This window comes from Furipterus horrens, unplaced genomic scaffold (assembly GCF_987537825.1).
Source record: "Furipterus horrens unplaced genomic scaffold, mFurHor1.1.pri manual_scaffold_17, whole genome shotgun sequence".
NCBI classification, from domain to species: Eukaryota; Metazoa; Chordata; class Mammalia; order Chiroptera; family Furipteridae; genus Furipterus; species Furipterus horrens.
Window position 1 is genome coordinate 36,882,366 of NW_028327187.1, and position 18,861 is coordinate 36,901,226.

General features: G+C 39.9%; 1 pseudogene; it reads left to right on the forward strand.

The window, feature by feature from the left end:
• The first annotated feature begins 16,197 nt into the window (after positions 1-16,197).
• Positions 16,198-18,094, forward strand: LOC149990823 (guanine nucleotide-exchange factor SEC12 pseudogene; annotated as a pseudogene).
• Positions 18,095-18,861: the final 767 nt, after the last annotated feature.

Consider the following 18,861-nt stretch of genomic DNA (forward strand, 5'->3'; position numbering starts at 1 on the left):
TCATTTGATTCCAGGCACTTCTTGATTTCTTCCTTGATCTCATTGTTAACCCATTTATTATTTAATAACATATCATTCAACCTGCATGTAATTGAATGTTTTTGAGTTTTTTCTTTGAGGTTGTTTTCTAGTTTCAAGCCATGGTGATCTAAGAAGATGCTTGATATGTTTTCAATTTAAAAAAAAATAATTTAAGGCTTGTTTTGTGTCCTACAAAGGGTCTATCTTTGAAAATGTTCCATGTGCTTTTGAAAAGAATGTATATTTTTCTTTTTGGGGGTGAAAGATTCTATATATGTCAATTAAGTCCATTTGATGTAGAATATCATTCAATGTCACAATATTCTTGTTGATTCTTTGTTTGGAAGATCTATCCATTGTTGAGAGTAGAATGCTAAAATCCCCTACAATGACTGTGTGGCTGTCGGTATCTTTCTTGAAGTTCTCTAAGATTTTCCTGATATATTTAGGTACTCCTTTGTTAGGTGCATATATGTTTACAAGGGATATATCCTCTTTGTGGATTACTCCTTTAATTATTATATTGTGACTTTCCTCGTCTCTCTTTACAGCCTTTGTTTTGAGGTGTATTTTGTCTGATATAAGTATTGCTATGCCTGCTTTTTTTTTTTTTTTTGGCTGTTTACTTGGAAAATTTTTTCCTCATCACTTCACTTTCAGCCTTTGTAGATCTTTTTTGTTCTGAGGTGGATCTCTTGTAGACAGCATATATGTGGTCATAGGCACGAAAGGAAACTCAACAGCTTCCACATGAGGTGCCTGCGACGCGTCCTGCATGTCGCCTGGCAGGATAAGGTCCCCAACACCGAGGTGCTGAAGCGAGCCAATATGAGCAGTTTGCATGCAGTTCTTAGCGAGAGACGCCTCAGGTGGCTCGGCCATGTCAAAAGAATGGATGCAGGCCGTATCCCCAAAGACCTCCTCTACGGCGAGCTAGCAGAAGGCAAGAGGATGACAGGGCGCCCAAAACTGCGGTTCAAAGACATCTGCAAAAAGGACATGACACAATGCTCCATCAATCTCAACACATGGGAAGTTCAAGCAGACGGCCGCCTAGCCTGGAGGCTCGCGGTCAGGCAAGGTACGTCCCGCGCAGAGGCTGCGCGCAACGAGGAGGCGGTCCAGAAAAGATCGAGGCGGAAGCAGCGTCAACAGCAGCAACAACGGCCATCTGCCTTCACCTGTACCAAGTGCGGCAGGGATTGTCACTCCCGAATCGGACTGCACAGCCATTCTCAGCGGTGCAGATAGACTCTCAAGAAGCTACGCCATCGTCTCTCGAGACGGACGGCTGCCGCCGCCGCCGCCGACGACGATATGTGGTCATGTTTTCTTTTCTTTTTCTTTATTTTTTAATTTTATTTTTTGGTTTTTCAATTACAGTAGTTCGATTAGATAGGCACTTAGGCTGTTTCCAGCACTTAGCTATTGTAAAGAGTGCTGCTATGAACATAGGGGTGCATAAGTTCTTTTGAATTAGGGTTTTAAAAATTTTGGGGTATAATCCTAGCAGTGGAATCGCTGGTTCAAAAGGCAGTGCCATTTTTAGTTTTTTGAGGAAATTCCATACTCTTTTTCATAGTGGCTACACCATTCTGCATTCCCACCAACAAAGCAGTAGGGTTTCCGTTTCTCCACATCCTTGCCAGCACTTGTTGTTTGTTGATTTGTTGATGATGGCCATTCTAACTGGCGTAAAGTGGTATCTCATTGTGGTTTTTATTTGCATCTTTCTGATGGCTAGTGATGTTGAGCATTTTTAATGTTTCTCTGGACCTTCTATATGTCCTCTTCAGAGAAGTGTTTTTTCAGGTCCTTTGCCCATTTTTTAACTGGACTGTTTGTTTTCTTGATGTTGAGTCATATAAGCTCTTTGTATATTTTGGAGATTAGTTGCCTGTCTGAGATATCATCAGCAAATATGTTTTCCCATTGGTTGCTTTCCTTTTCATCTTGCTGATGTTTTCTTTAGCTGAGCAGAAACTTTTTAGTTTGATGTAGTCCCATTTGTTTATATTTTCATGTATTTCTCTTGCCTTAGGAGATGTATCCGTGAAAACATTGTTAACTGGGATATCTGAAATTTTCCTGCCTATTTTTTCCTCTAGAAATTTTATGGTGCCATGGCTTACATATAAGTCTTTTTTCCATTTTGAGTTTATTTTGGTGTATGGTGTAAGCTGGTGGTCTAGTTTCATTTTTTTGCAAGTCCCTGTCCAATTCTTTCAAAACCATTTGTTGAAGAGACTCTTTTCACTCAATTTGATGTTTCTTCTTTCTTTGTCAAATATTAGTTGACCATACAGACCTGGGTTTATTTCTGGGCTCTCTATTCTGTTCCATTGATCTATATGTCTGTTCTTATGCCAGTACCAGACTGTCTTGATTACCATGGCCTTGTAGTATAGTTTGATATCAGGTATTGTGATTCCTCCTACTGTGTTATTACTCAAATTGCTGTGGCTATTCGGGCTCTTTCTTAGTTCCATATAAATTTTTGGAGTATTAGTTCTAGGTCTGTGAAAAATGTCATTGGTATTTTAATAGGGATTGCATTGAATCTATAAATTGCTTTAGGTAGTATGGGCATTTTAATGATATTGATTCTTCCCATCCATGAGCATGGTATATGCTTTTATTTATTTGTATCTTCCTTAATTTCTTTCTTCAGTGTTATGTGGCTTTCTGAGTACAGGTCTTTTACCTCCTAGGTTAAGTTTATTTCTAGGTACTTTATTTTTCTTGTTGCTATCGCAAATGGAATTTTTCTTTTAGTTTCTATTTCTGTGCTTTTATTGTTGGTGTGCAGAAAAGCCTTCAATTTCTGAATATTAACTTTGTACCATGCTATTTTGGCAAATTCACTTATTAGGTCGAGTAATTTTTTTGTGGAGTCTATAGGGTTTTTTATATACACTATTATGTCATCTGAAAATAATGACAGCTTTACTTCCTCTTTTCCAATTTGGATGCCCTTTATTTCTCTTTCTTGCCTGATTCCTGTGGCTAGAACTTCCAAGACTATATTGAATAGGAGTGGAGAGAGTGGACAGCCTTGTCTTGTTCCTGATCTCAGGGGGAATGCTCTCATTTTTCGCACATTGAGTATGATGTTGGCTTCAGGTTTCTCATATATGGCCTTTATTATATTGAGGTATGCTCCCTCTATTCCCATTTTGCTTAGTGTTTACATCGTAAATGGGTGTTGTACTTTATCAAATGCTTTTTCTGCATCTATTGATATGATCATGTGGTTTTTGTCTTTCGTTTTGTTTACATGGTGTATTATGTTTATTGATTTGCAAATATTAAACAATTCTTGCATTCTTGAAATGAATCCCACTTGATCGTGGTGTATGATCTTTCTAATGTGTTGCTGGATCCGGTTTGCCAATATTTTGTTAGGATTTTAGCATCTATGTTCATCAGTGATATTGGCCTGTAGTTTTCTTTCTTTGTTGTGTCTTGACATGGTTTTGGAAGTAGGGTTATACTGGCTTCAGAGAATGAGTTTGGGAGTCTTCCCTCTTCTTGGATCTTTTGAAATAGTCTGAGGATAGGATAGGAGTTAGTTCTTTCCTAAATGTTTTCTACAATTAACCTGTGAAACCATCCGGTCCAGGGCTTTTGTGTGCCGGGAGTTTTTTGATTACTGCTTCAATTTCACTAGCTTTTATTGGTCTGTTCAGGCTTTCTGCTTCTTCTTGATTCAGTTTTGGAAGACTATCTGTTTCCAGAAATTTGTCCGTTTCCTCTAGGTTATCAAATTTCTTGCCATAGAGTTCTTCCTAATAATTTCATACAATCCTTTGTATTTCTGTGGCATCGGTTGTGATTTCTCCTATTTTGATTCTGATTTTATTTATTTGGGTCCTCTCTCTTTTTTCCTTGATGAGCCTGGTTAAAGGCTTGTCAATTTTATCTTTAAAAAGAACCAGCTCCTACTTATGTTGATCTTTTGAATTGTTAGTTTAGTCTCTATGTCATTTAATTGTGCTCTGATCTTGATGATTTCCTTCCTGCTTCTTGGTCTGAGTTTGCTTGTTGTTCTTCCCCTAGTTCTTGTAGCTGTAGGGTTAAATATTTTATTAGAGATTCTTCTAGCTTTTTTAGGTAGGCCTGTATTGCTATGAACTTTCTTATCAGGACTGCTTTCGCTGTATCCCATAGGTTTTGGGTTGTGTGTTCATTATCATTAGTTTCCAGAAACTTTTTGATTTCTTCCTTGATGTCATTGTTAACCCATTCATTATTTAATAGCATGTTATTCATTCTCCACGAGGTTGAATGTTTTTGAGTATTTTTTTTCTGAGTTTGATTTCCAATTTTAAGCCATTGTGATCTGAGAAGATGCTTGATATAATTTCAATTTTCTTGAATTTGTTGAGGCTTTTTTTGTGTCCTACCATGTGGTCGATCTTTGAAAATGTTTCATGTGCATTGGAGAAGAATGTATATTTTGCTTCTTTGGGGTGAAAAGTTCTATGTATATCGACATTTGATCTAGAGTGTTGTTCAGTGCCTCAATATCTTTGGTGTTTCTTTGCTTCGAAGATCTGTCCATTGCTGACAATGGGGTGTTAAAGTCCCCTACTATGAGTGTGTTGCTGTCTATATCTTTCTTGGAGTCTTTCAGAATTTTCCTTACATATTTGGGTGCTCCTAAGTTGGGTGCATATATACTTATAAGGGTTATATCTTCTTGATGAATTGTTCCCTTAAGTATTATGAAATGTCCTTCTTTGTCTCTTTTTATGGCCTTTGCTGTGAAATCTGTTTTGTGTGATATAAGTGTTGCTACCCCAGTTTTTCTTTTTTTTATGTCCATATGTTTGAAACACTTTTTTCCATCCCTTCACTTTCAGTCTGTGTAGATCGTTTGTCCTAAGGTGGGTCTCTTGTGGACAGCATATATGTGGGTCCTTCTTTCTAATCCATTCAGCTACCCTATGTCTTTTAATTGGAGCATTTAATCCATTTACATTTAATGTTATTACTGATAAGTACTTATTCATTGTCATTTTCCCCCTTTGTACTCGTGTTCTTCTCTCTCTCTCTTTATCTTATTAAAGCAGACCGTTTAGCATCTCTTGCATTGCTGGTTTGGTGGAGATGTATTCTTTTAGCCTCCTTTTGTCTTGGAAGCTCCTTATTTCACCTTCCACTTTGAATGAGAGCCATGCTGGGTAGAGTATTCTTGGTTGTAGGCCTTTGTTTTTCATTGCTTGGAATATTTTTTGCCATTCCCTTCTGGCTTGTAGTGTTTCTGCTGAGAAATCTGATAATAACCTTATTGGAGCTCCCTTGTATGTTATTTGTTGTTTCTCTCTTGCTGCTTTTAGGATTCTCTGTCTTTGAATTTTGACATTTTAATTATGATGTGTCTTGAAGTGGGCCTGTTGGGGTTCATCTTCATTGGGATCCTCTGTGCTTCCTGGACTTGTGTGACTCTTTCTCTCCTCATGTTAGGGAAGCTTTCTGTCATTAGTTTTTCAAAGAGGTTTTCTATCCCTTGCTGTTCTTCCCCTTCTGGAATTTCTATGATACAGATATTATTAAGTTTCATGTCGTCCTGCAGATGTCTTAGAACCTCTTCATTCTTGTTCAGTCTATTTTCATTTTGTTGCACTATCTGGGAGTTTTTGTCTACATTGTCTTCCAGCTCGCTGGTCCGATCTTCTTCTTCCTCTAACGTGTTTTTAATTCCTTCTACTGTGTTCCTCAATTCAGATATTGTATTCCTCATTTGCTCCTGGCTCTTATTGATAGCTTCTATATCCTTTTTCATGCTTGTGTAATTCTCAGTAAGTTCCTTGTCGTTTTTCTGAAGTTCTTTGTAGTTTCCCTGGAGTTCTTTGAAGTTTCCTCTAAATTCATTGAACTTCTCCATAATCCATTTTTGAATTCCATATCTGATAGTTTAATCCCCTCTATTTCATTTAGCACTCTTTCTGGGGATTGTACCTTTCCTTTCGATGGGTGTTGTTTCTATTTCTGCCCATTGTTGTGACTCCTATTGTTTGTTGGTGCTTCTTAGAATGATCTTCACTTCCTGGTCCTGCCTCTGGTGGCATCAGATCATGTACCAGTCTGGGCCTAGGCAGCCTTTTGGAGACTTCCAGGGATCTACTGCCTTTGTCTGACTTCTTTCGTTGTTAATCTATTCAATCTGTGATTAACAATCAGACTTAAAGACCGTGGGTGTGGCAGCTGAATTGCTGTAGGCAGGGCTTTTGCTTCCCCTAAAGCTGATGCTACTTGGAGAGGAATGGTCTGCCTGCAGCACTGGGGATGAGTCAGCACTGGGACCCGGTTGGCTGCTCCCCCAGTTCTCCCCTCAAAGCCACCTTGCCAAACTCTCCCCAAGTGTCTCCAGTCCTCTCTGCCTTCCCTCTGCTTGAGCCCAGGGTAAGTGGGGGCCAAAATATTTTTGTATGTGATCCGCTTAAGAGCTCTTTTTCTCTTACTGTTTCTCTCCGTCTAGGAAGAAACCCCATGGCTTTTCTCTTTTCACAGCTGGATACTATTTTACTTTCCACTCTGTTGCTGTAGGCTGGGAAACTCAGCTGGGGGTTTATACCCTGCCCTTCTCATGGGGAACCCCTGCCTGCTGAGCTGTTTCTCAGTCCCTTCAGCTGCCACCCATGGGAGCACAGCCAGCCCTTCAGCCTCTCTGCACTCCCTACCAGTCACGTTGTGATGTAGTGGCCTTTTCTGTCTCTCAGTCGTTATGACTTCTCTCCAGCTAGTGTTCAGTTGGTTATTCCAGATGATTCCTCCAAAATTAAGTTGTAAATCCAGACTGGTTTGTGGGATGATTCAGCTGAAAATTTCCTCCTTGCTGTGTTGTCTGCGCTTACAGTTCGTAGCCAGTAGTGTCTTGGTTTGTCCCTATTTGAGCGCCACTTGCTTGGTTCCTGGAGCAGCAGGACCAACGGCGCGGAAGAAAATTACCCAGAGACCAACTTCCTGTAATTGAGTTACTTTTGGGAGCCTCCGTTTCTTAATGCGTAAATGGGAATCAAAATAATACTTTCCTCAATCACAGAGTAGTTGGGAGATAGTGGGATTAGGCTTGCTGGAATCCCCATGCAATTTGGTGTGCTGTCTGAGACCAAGTTTCACAGCCCCACAGCCGATGCAGGCATAAATTTTCTTCACGGTAATTGTTTGGGTGCCAGGTGTGGGGATACGCTCCGGCTCCGTGGAAACTCTATCCTGCAGAGCTTTCGGGATCAGCCAAGGAAAAATTTTGACAGTGGATTGTGGTTGGTGAAGGAGAGATGCTGATCAAAACAGTGTGCTTCAAAAAGCAGCATTACCAGATCCTGTGGAAGCCAAAGCTTCTGTAGGTAGCAGACTGTGGTTAAGATTCAAACCTCTGTCTGCAGTCTGCTTCCAGGATCCAGGCAGCTAGAAATCTCTCTGGGTTATTTTAATTTTACCATCTTTACAAGACCAAGATTACAAAATTGTGCTGTTGTCAATATAAGTTAAAATCGTTTGTTACCTAACTATATTGATAAAATATTCCTATTGGTTCCTTCTTATGCTGCATTTATTTGTTGTAGTTTAATTTCTGAACAGAGAATAATTTGAAGACAGAAGAAGTACTTCTGAGTGGCAGAAAATGGGAAATTGTTTTTACTACAGGGGGGCCAATAAGGACTCCTTAAAAAAATATATATTGTGGACTTGACAGCTCTTCCTAACCTTAGTAAAGTTCAAAGCTATGGAAAACTCCAAAGGATATCAAACACAACTCAATTTAAACATTTAAATATGAAAGTTGTTAAATGGAAAGTGGGAATCTTCCTAGCCATCTCTATTCCCTTATCTCTTCTCCCAGAAAGATATACAAAATCTGCAAACTGATTTTGCTTGATAAAAGCAGCAAATTCATTCATACTCATACTTAGTAGTCCCATCTGGAATCTACCTTTGACTCCAGTCCCAATTCTTTTGCTAGTCTCCTGAAAACGAGCTTCCAGCTCTCATATACTTGGAGTTTGTCCTTAAATTCACACCCGTCTCCAACTAAAGATTCAAATAAGCTCCAGGAAATACTTATGTAAATAGCTCATCATCAGATTCCATCTTAAAACAGAATTCTTATAAGTCCAAATCCATTCTTCTGCCCACCTTTTAACATATGTCATTAAATTCACTTATCTGAGAACACCCTGAGAAGCATGCTGTTTCACAGATAAACTTGCATAAGAGGATTAGAAAATCTTCACATTTTGTCTCAGAGTATTTGAGTCACAGGGAAGATTTGACTCATATTTTCAAATAAGTTTATTCTTTTTGCTCTTTTACCAATTCACTTCAACAGTGGTTAAATATTAGTTTTATTTATATCATTTCACTTTAACTGTATTTGTACTCAGAGTTTTCTTAATGTGTAGCTCAGAATAAAGACATTTTTACTAAGTTCTGTCTTATTCTTTAAGGCAGAACCTGATTATAAATTTTCAACTTCTTCTGGAACCAAAATTTTTTGTTAAACTCAGAGATATGTTATTGGCTGTTTTCATGTGACGTCACTTAAATTGGCCAAAAACAGAAAAATAATTAGTACAATTCACTGATTGTTTTTATATGTTAAGTCATTATTTTCTTCAATTTGATAGTAAATAATGAGTGAAGAGTATCTCTATGTTTTTTGGAAACAGATATGTGAAAAATGTGAGATGTTTAATTGGAAGCAGGTGAAATTTTAGAAAAGTGGTTTCAGAAAATAAAAGGAATATTTTCTTTTCCAACCAATGTGCTTAGTGACTGAGATTCTTTAAAAAAATCCTATTGTATAAGAACACTTGACATGAGATCTACCCTCTTAACAGATTTTTAAGATTATAATACAAGGCCTGTCCAGAAGTTATCCAGCCATATATCAAAAATAAAGACATTTATTAAGAAGATACAGGAAACATTGTACATAGGACTATGATGCCTCAGTCCCTTTCAAAGAGGCACCTTTGGACCTCACATAGTTTTCCTAATCTCCATCAGCTGCCTCATTGTATTTTCTTGCATCTCATCTATGGTCTCACATCTCTTCCCTGTCAAAGATGATTTTAGTTTTGAAAATTCAGAAGTCACAGGGTGGCAAATCTCAGCTATAGGGGGGCTGAGTCACCTAGGTGATTTGATATTTCACCAAAAAGTTCTACATGAGACATGATGCATGAGTGGGCAAGTTCTCATGATGAAGCTGCCAATCACCTGTTGCCTATAGTTGCAGCCTTCTGAATCTTCTGAATAGTTTCCATGGGGGTATAAATGTTGAAGCTTAATGCAGAATCTGATACAGATCATTGCCCTACTCACTCATTTTGTTTTTTTAAAATTATTTTTTTAAATTATTATTTTAAATTACATTTTATAGATTGTATTGTCACAATAGTTCCATTTTTCCCCCTTTGCTCCCCCCTTCCCCCAGCAATCCCTCTCTTCCCCAGTCCATGTCCATGGGTCATGCATGCAACCTCTCCAGTTGGTTTCTCCCTTTCCTATGTTACTATTATTTTAGAATTAGTTCATTAATTGATTTCTTTTTATAACAATAAAAACAGTAACATTCCCCCCTCAGACTTTAGACCATTTTTCACTCAGTCATTTTGAATGTGATGGGCCCACAGTACACATGCTCACTCAACAGGATCTATTGCCCCCACAGACTAGTAGAGTGAAGTCTTCATTGTTCACACATGCGCATACCAGACCACTCTCCTTGGCTGCCAGGTTACATGGATGTCACATAAACGGTTCTCATCTTATTAACAATATTAACAATGGCTAGACTTTTTCCAGACAAATCTTGTATAGCATTATTATATAAATGGTATTCATTTTCAAAAAAATTCTCGCCTGAGGATATGTTTATTGATTTTTAGAGGTAGGAAGAGAGAGAGTGAAACATTGATGTGAGAAACATTGACTGGTGTGACTTGGGATTGAACCCACAAATTAGGTATGTGTTCTGACCAGGGATGGAACCCACAAACGTCTGGTGTATGGGACAATACTCCAACCACCTGAATCACCTGGCCAGCACTCTAAGTGGTATTCTTAATTGGATAAACTTACTACAGTTAATGAGAACTGTGAACACATTATCCACCTTTGTCACAAGATGAAGTTAGTATGTAAATCTATGCAGAGACTTTTGAAATTGTATGCTGGTTGCGACAGTTGAATGTATAAATTATGAAAATTTTTTGTTTTCAAAAAATAGCTTTATTACTTATCTGACTGTAAAAATGTATACATGCTTTTATTAACAAAAATTAAACAGTCAAAATATTGCAGAGAGAAAGGAAGCCCCTGAATCTCTCATCCCAGAGGTATCTGTGATTAATATTTTGGAAAAATTTCTTCAAAATTTATCTATCTCTCTATGCCAATATGTGTACACAAAATTTCTATAGCTCAAGCTGGTGTGATACAGTGGGTTGAGCACCAGCCTGAGAACTGAAGTGTTTCTGGTTCAATTGCCAATCAGGGCATATGCCTGGGTTGCAGGCCAGGTCACCAGTTGAGGTGTGTGAAAGACAACCCATCGACGTTTCTCTGTACATTGATGCTTCTCTCCCTCTGTTTCTCCCTCTTTCTCCCTCTAAAACAAAATTATATAAATGGGACCATGCTATAATGCAGATTTTTTAAATTAAATTTTTGGGTGACATTTCTGAATAAGATCACATAGGTTTCAAGTGTACATTTCTATGATACTAGATCTGCATTTTACACTGTAGATTTATTTTTTTAAAGTCTCACTCCACAATACAGCATGTATTCTTTTTTTAAAGTATATTTTATTGATTGTGCTGTTACAGTTGTTCCAATTTATTTTTCCTTTCTTCTTTCTGCCTGGTAGCTCCCTTCCCTCCAGCAATCCCAACCCTCTCAGTTCATGTCCATGGGTCATGCATATAAGTTCTTTGGCTTCACCCTTTCCTATATTATTCTTAACTTCTCCCTGTCTGGTTTGTACCTACCAATTATGCTACTTAATCCCTGCATCATTTCCCCATTTCCCCCTCTTCCCCCTCCCAGCTGACAACCCTCCAAATGATCCCCATACCTATGATTCTGTTCCTGTTTTGGTTGTTTGCTTGGTTTGTTTTTGTATTTTAGATTCAATTGCTGATAGTTGTGAATTTGTTGTCATTTTATTGTTCATAGTTTTGGCTTTCTTCTTTTTCTGAAATAAATCCCTTTAACATTTCATGTAATAAGGCTTGGTGATGATGAATTCCTTTAGCTTTACCTTGTCTGGGAAGCACCTTATATGCCCTTCCATTCTAAATGATAGCTTTGCTGGATAGAGTAGTCTTGGTTGTAGGTCCTTGCTTTTCATCACTTTGAATCCTTGCCAGTCCCTTCTTGCCTGCAAAGTTTTTTTTGAGAAATCAGCTGGCAGTCTTATAGAAACCCCTTTATAGATAATTCTCTTCTTTTCTCTTGCTGCTTTTAAGATTCTCTCTTTATCTTTACCCTTTGGCATTTTAATGATGATGTGTCTTGGTGTGGTCCTCTTTGCATCTAGCTTTTTGGGACTCTGTGCTTCCTGGACTTGTATGTTTATTTCATTCACCAGATTAGGGAAGTTTTCTTTCATGATTTTTTCAACTAAGTTTTAAGTTCCTTGCTCTTCCTCTTCTCCTTCTGGTACCTCTGTGATTCAGATGTTGGCATGTTTAAAGTTGTCCAGAGGTTCCCAAGACTCTCCTTGATTTTTGTTTGTTTGTTTCAATTCTTGTTTCTTCATTCTGTATTGGTTGACTGTTTACTTCTTCCTTATTTTCCAAGTTCTTGATTTGAACCCCGGTTTTCTTCCCTTCACCTTTGTTTTCACGAGGATTTTCCTTCATTTCACTTAGCTTAGCCTTCACTTATTCCCTTCTGTGTTTGCTATACTCAAGCATATCTGTCAAGTCTGTGAGCATCTTTATCACTAGTGTTTTGAACTCTCTGTTAGGTTGACTATCTCCTCATTGCTTAGTTCTCCCACTGGAACTTTGATCTGTTCCCTCTTTGGGACCATACTTCTCTGTCTCCTCAACTTAACAGGCTCCAGTGTGTGCCCCTGTGTCTTAGGTAGAGCTGTCTCACCTTTCTGGGTGAGTATTTCTTCTTTGTATCTGTGTTTATTGAACTTCCATGCAGCTTGCATTTCTGGAATTTCTAGTTTTCTCCAGTTTTGAGGTAGTTGTTTTTCTTCTTAATTATGGAGGGAGATGCAGCATGTCTATCTACTCTTCTGTCTTGGCCAGTGATTCAGCATGTATTCTTAAACTGTATTATAAGTATCGTTTATCACTGGAGTCAAAGTATTGGATTTTACTTACAGATCTGTTACTAGCTAGAAAGAAAATTATTACTTGTTATTGTGCTAGGAAATTATCTACTAGTAAATTCTATAGCCATAATGAAAAGTGTTTGTCAAAGAACATTGCATTAATCTGACCATCAACACAGCTTCATAATATATTCATTATAATGTTAACTTACCAATTAAACTCAAGTCAATAAGAATGTAATGAGATCCTAGTATGTACAAATATATACTGAGTATTGAAGGTGAGTACAAGAAAAGGAACAGAGATGTAAGACAGATTATGTTCTCCAGGGGCTCACATTCTATTGGAAGAGACAGTCAACTCACTATGACAGAGGCAGAATGGAATAAATGCTGTAAAAAAAAAAGAAAATTTTAAAAATGTGACATAGGATTAACTCATCTTTTGTGGTAGTTATTTACATAAATCTTATTCATCGCATACAGAAGTATAGTTTACACACTTTGTACATATTATAATTATTTTGGATTTTCAACAGTGCCTTTCACATAGTCAGTTTTTAATTAATATTAATTGAATTGTAAACTGCACCCTAATTGTGAGCTCAAAAGTCTATAGAAGGCTGTTTTGCTCTTTACAGTGATGTAACTATATGTCGTATAGCTTGTCTTCTGAGTTAATTTGAGTGTGTGAAAAAATAAACAAGTAAATATATTTCCTTTTCAAATATTGTTTTAAAATATCTATGAAGGAAATCAACAGTCAATAATAAAGTTGACTACCACCATCCAATTTTGAGACAGTCCTTTTCTTTATCTTCACCTAAGTTGTTTTACTTGGGGTCATCCAGCTCCAGCATCCTGTGATCCCTCCTTTGAGCAACTTCCTCATTTCCCTGCTGCTCAGAAAGTTTCTCAAAACCAGGTTTACATGTACCATTTTCTTGAGAGTAATAAATATCCATCAACTCCCAATCTTTCACCAACCCACTTCCACTGAGGTTTTCTTCACTCCTCTCCACTGAATCTACTTTTGTCATTATCAACAATGACTTTCATTTTATTAAATCTAATAGATACCTATCTTCATCTTCTAAACCTTTTGCAGCATTGAACAGTTTATCACTAACTTATTCTCCAAATCCAGTCATTTGTTCTCTATGACACCATGGATGTTTTGTTGTTGTTTCTTTCCTAGTTGTCTGGCTTCTCCTCCCCAGATTCCTTGCCCTGCCTCCTCTGTGTGTCATGTACTCTTTCCTGAAATGCTTATTAATATCTATATTTTCATAATATGCCATTTCATAAAATCCAATTGCTCTAAGTACCACTATAGACCAGACACTTCCTTTTATATCTTTATCCCTGAACACCATACATTTACATAAAACACTAATCCAATGCAGTTAGCAGTCCATTGTGTGTCTAAAACTGAAGCCTAATCCAGAGCAATTCTCTCCACTATGTTGTTGACTAAATTACTAGAACATTCTCCTGAAAACACTGAAAATTTTGAAAGTGGAATTTACCAGAAAATAATTTTTGTAAGGATACTGCCAAAAAAACTCACTTTCATCCTAGTAAGTAGCAGACCTGTTTTCAGCTGTGAAATTTCTATTTTCCATACGTTATAATTCTCTGCTGAAAATCACTCTTTTTCTATTTATTTTTAAAGTATTCAACTTTTCCTCAGTGAGCATAGTTATAATAGCTGCTTTCAAGGCTTTATTTTATAATTCTATCATCTGGGTAGTTTTAAGGTTAGCATCTGTTGATTTTCTTTTCCCTTGAAATCTGGACACATTTTATTGGCTATTTATATAACAAATATTTTGAACTATGTCTTGGGTTTTGAATATTATGTTGTGAGATTCTGTGTCCTTTTAAAATTCTCTGGAGAATATTGATTTTGGATTTCATTTTGTTTTAGCAAGCTATCAACCTGGTTATGTTCACACTGCAAGTTGTTTCTCACCTTATTTAGGCACTGGTTTCCATGTGTGTTCAGTTTTCAAAATCTTTGCTAAAATCTTCAAATCTATCCTGCACATAAACCCCTGAGTGGACAGTCTTGGACTTGGGTGGCATTGTGTACTGCATTTCCATTCTTTTTAAAATTTTAACAATTAATTAATTGATTACATTCAATTTATTGGGGTGGTATTGGTAAATAAGATTATATGTTTTAACTGTACAATAGTATAATATACCATATGTATATTGCATTGTGTGTTCATAAGCCATAGCTTAGTTTTCTTCCATCACCATATATTTGAGCTCCTTTAGCCTCTTGCAGTTTCATGTTATTTTTGTTTAATTTTTAATTTTCTTGATTATGCTATTATAGTTCCCCCCTCTACCCAGCAACTCCTACTCCTTCTAGCAACCCCCTCTCCTTTGTTTTGTCCATGGGTCATACATATACGTTCTTTGGCCCCCTGCCTATTCTGTAACTACCAATTTGTACTTTTTAATCACTTCACCTTTTCCCCCATTTCCCCAGAGGCCCCCACCCAACTAGCCACCATCCCAATGTTTTCCATATCTGATTCTGTTTCTCTTCTGCTTGGTTGCTTAGCTTTGAGGTGTAATTTTTGATAATTATGTATTTAGTGCCATTTTGATGTTCATAGCTTTGATCCTCTCTTTCTTAAATAAGTCCCTTTAACATTTCGAAGAATAATGGTTTGGTGATGATAAATTCCTTTAGTTTTACCTTGTTTTAGAAGCACTTTATCTGCCCTTTGATTCTAAATGATAGCTTCTCTGGATAGAGTAATCTAGGTTGTAGGTCCTTGCGTTTCATCACTTTGAATGTTTCTTTCCAGTCCCTTCTAGCCTACAAACTTTCTTCTGAGAAATCAGTTTTATGAGAACGCCTTTGTAAGTAATTCTCTGCTTTTGTCTTGCTGCTTTTAAGGTTCTCTCCTAATCTTTAACCTTTCGCATTTTAATTATGATGTGTCTTAGTGTGGTCTTCTTTTCATCCATCTTATTTGGGACTCTGTGTTTCCTGGATTGTATGTCTATTTTTTCAAGTAGATTTCCAATTTCTTGCTATATCTCTTCTCCTTCGGGCACCCCTATGATGTTAATGTTGGAATGCTTAAAGTTGTCCCAGGGGCTCATTATGTTATCATCAATTTTTTTTGTATTCTTTTTTCTTCTTGCTGTACTGATTGGATGTTTTTTTTATTTCTTATGTTCCAAATCATTGATTTGATTATTGGTTTCACCCATTTCAGTTCTGATTCCCTGTAAATTGTTCTTTATTTCGATTAGTGTCTCCTTTATCTCTTATTAGATCACTTGTATGCTGTTGAAGTACTCACTGAGTTCCTTGAGCATCCTTATAACCAGTGTTTTAAACTCTGTATCTGATAGGTTGGCTAAGTTCATTTCATTTAGTTCTCTTTCTGGGGTTTTGTTTTGTTCTTTCATTTGGGCCATATTTATTTTCCTCCTCATTTTGGAAGCCTCCCTGTTTGTTTCTATTTATTAGGTAGAGTTGCTTTGACTCCATATCTTGGCAGTCTGGACTAATGTAGTAGATGTCCAGTAGCACAGCCTCCCCTATCTCCCAAGCTGGTTACTTGAGGTGTGCCCTCTATGTGAGTTGAGTACTCCCTTCTCTTATAGTCTAGTCGTGATTGCTGTCATCAGATCGACATAAAGAATTTACCCAGGGATTAGGCGGCCCAGGGCTGGCATACGGGTTACCGTCTGTAGTTTGAGCTTGGGCAATGTCGCAGGTGTGAGCGGGGTCGGGAATCCTCCCAGCGGCGACCGAATCAAGTTCAGCAGCGACCAGGGCAAGAGTCGAAGGCCGGGCGCGACATGTCCTGGGTGCCGTGGTGCGAACAGTAAAGCGTGCTGGGAGCGGGATGGGTTGGCGCCGGGTGCCGGAGCTGTACCGGGCCCCGTTCCCGTTGTACACGGTTCAGGTCGACCCCAGCACAGGGCTGCTCATTGCTGCGGGTGGAGGAGGTGCCGTCAAGACAGGTATAAAGAATGGAGTGCATTTTCTGCAGCTAGAACAGATTAACGGGCGCCTGAGTGCCTCCTTACTACACTCCCATGACACAGAGACCCGGGCTACTATGAACTTGGCACTGGCTGGTAACATCCTTGCTGCAGGGCAGGATGCCCACTGTCAGCTCCCGCACTTCCAGATCCACCAGCAGAAGGGCAAAAACAAGGCAGAGAAAGGTTCCAAGGAGCAGGGGCTTCGACAAAGAAAGGGGGCAGCCCCAACAGAGAAGAAATTGGGAGCTGAAACCCACCCAGGGGGGCCAGAACTGAGAGTGGAGAATTTGCAGGCAGTGCAGACAGACTTCAGCGCTGATCCACTGCAGAAAGTTGTTTGCTACAACAGCGACAATACCCTGCTTGCCACTGGGGGGACAGATGGCTATGTTCGGGTCTGGAAGGTACCCAGCCTGGAGAAAGTGCTGCAGTTCAAAGCCCACGAAGGGGAGATTGAGGACCTGGCTTTGGGTCCTGATGGCAAGTTGGTAACTGTGGGCTGGGACCTTAAGGCCTTCGTGTGGCAGAAGGATCAGCTGGTGACACAGCTGCACTGGCAAGAGAACGGACCCACCTTTTCTAACACGCCTTACCGCTACCAGGCCTGCAGGTTTGGGAAGGTTCCAGACCAGCCTGCCGGGCTGCGACTCTTCATGGTGCAGATTCCCCACAAGCATCTGCCCCAGCCCCCACCGTGCTACCTCACAGCCTGGGATGGCTCCAACTTCTTGCCTCTTCGGACCAAACCCTGTGGCCATGAAGTCATCTCCTGCCTTAGTGTCAGTGACTCGGGTACCTTCCTAGGCCTGGGCACGGTCACTGGATCTGTTGCCATCTACATAGCTTTCTCTCTCCAGCGCCTCTACTATGTGAAGGAAGTCCATGGCATTGTGGTGACGGATGTGGCTTTTCTACCTGAGAAAGGTCGTGGTCCAGAGCTCCTTGGGTCCCACGAAACTGCCCTCTTCTCTGTGGCTGTGGATAGTCGTTGCCAGCTGCACCTGCTACCCTCACGATGGAGTGTTCCTGTGTGGCTACTACTGCTGCTATGCGTCGGGCTTATTTTTATGACCATCCTGCTGCTCCAGAGTGCCTTTCCAGGTTTTCTTTAGCCTCTTTCTCCCAGCATCTCAGGGGCCTAGGCTCTGCCACCTTCTGTACCAAGTGGAAGCCTGGGTCCACAGCTGAGATGGCCTCTGATGAGACTTCACGGGAACTGCCTGCCCTTCCCAGTGAAAGCTTGGCTGTGGCCCTGTGGGACTCAGAGTTCTGGGAACCTTGTATTCATCATCTTTAGAGCCACCCAGGACAGTGGTGTCTGCAGCCCAGGCCACACCACCTGCCTCCTTTCCTCTGCTTACTGGAGGCTCCAGAGTTGAACTTATCCTTTCTCCAGGAATATGTGAAGATGCCCCAGAATCTGGAGTTAGCGCTGCCCTTCCTGAAGAAACAGTCCATTTCTCCTCCTCCCCTCAAAACCTGTGGCCAATTGCTCATCACATGAGCCCCTTGCCTTTGCTGAGGCAAGCACCGGCCTGGGACTTGGCGTTAGGAAAAGAAGTGGCAAAAGGATGACCCAGGCAGTAGTCTGTGGGTTGAGCTGAGGAGCCCTGAGCCAGCCAGGCTAAATGTGCAGTAAGTTCCTAGGTGGTCCGCCCTAGCCTTGAGAAAGGAGAAAATGAACCTCAGCCCATTCAACAGGAAAAGTTGATATTTAATAAAAAAGGGAAGACTGAACTGAGAAAAAAAAAAAAAAGAATTTACCCAGGCCAGACAGTGGGTAGGACCAGCAATGACCACTGGTCAGCAACCACTTCCCTCCATGGCTTGTGGAGGTGGTTTGGTGGTTGTGCTCCAACATGATCTGCAACTGCTGGGTGCACAGACTCTGGGGTTTCCTGAGTGGTGCAGGCCAAAGTCAGCCACCACCCATGTTCCATCTGGGGCCTCTTGGTGTAAGCTATAAAGTGATCTGAAGATGGCTGCTGCTATGCCAGTCTTGGGGCCACTCAGCAAGAGGTATGGGGGTTGGGTTCTGCTGTTGTTTGAGTGGATTTAGGAAGGGGTAAAGCCTGCACCTAGCAAGCCATTCATATGGAAAAGCCACTGTTACCAGCTTGTGTGGGCCTGTAAATTGTATGGGACAGAGCCTTAGGTAATTTTGGGGGTAGGGCTAAACATATGAGCCAGGTTGATGAAGACTCAGATATGGTGTCACTGCACTGTGGCTTTGTTGGGGAGAGGGCTCAGAAAAGGAACAATGGCTGCTGTCCACAGTTCTTTCTGGGAAGCTGTACCCTAGCTCTCGTCCTGATGCCAGACACTTTGGTCCCTCCCTGTATGTCACTGGTGATCTTCAAGGTTCTGCCCTCGGGGGCTGAAGTCAGAGGGAGTGAATGTGATTAAGTCTTTGTGTGGAGCCTTCCAAGAGGAGATGCCTGAGAATCTGACAATTTCTTCCACTGACCCAACCTCCACTGCAATCCTTAGCTGGGTGGTCTGGTGTA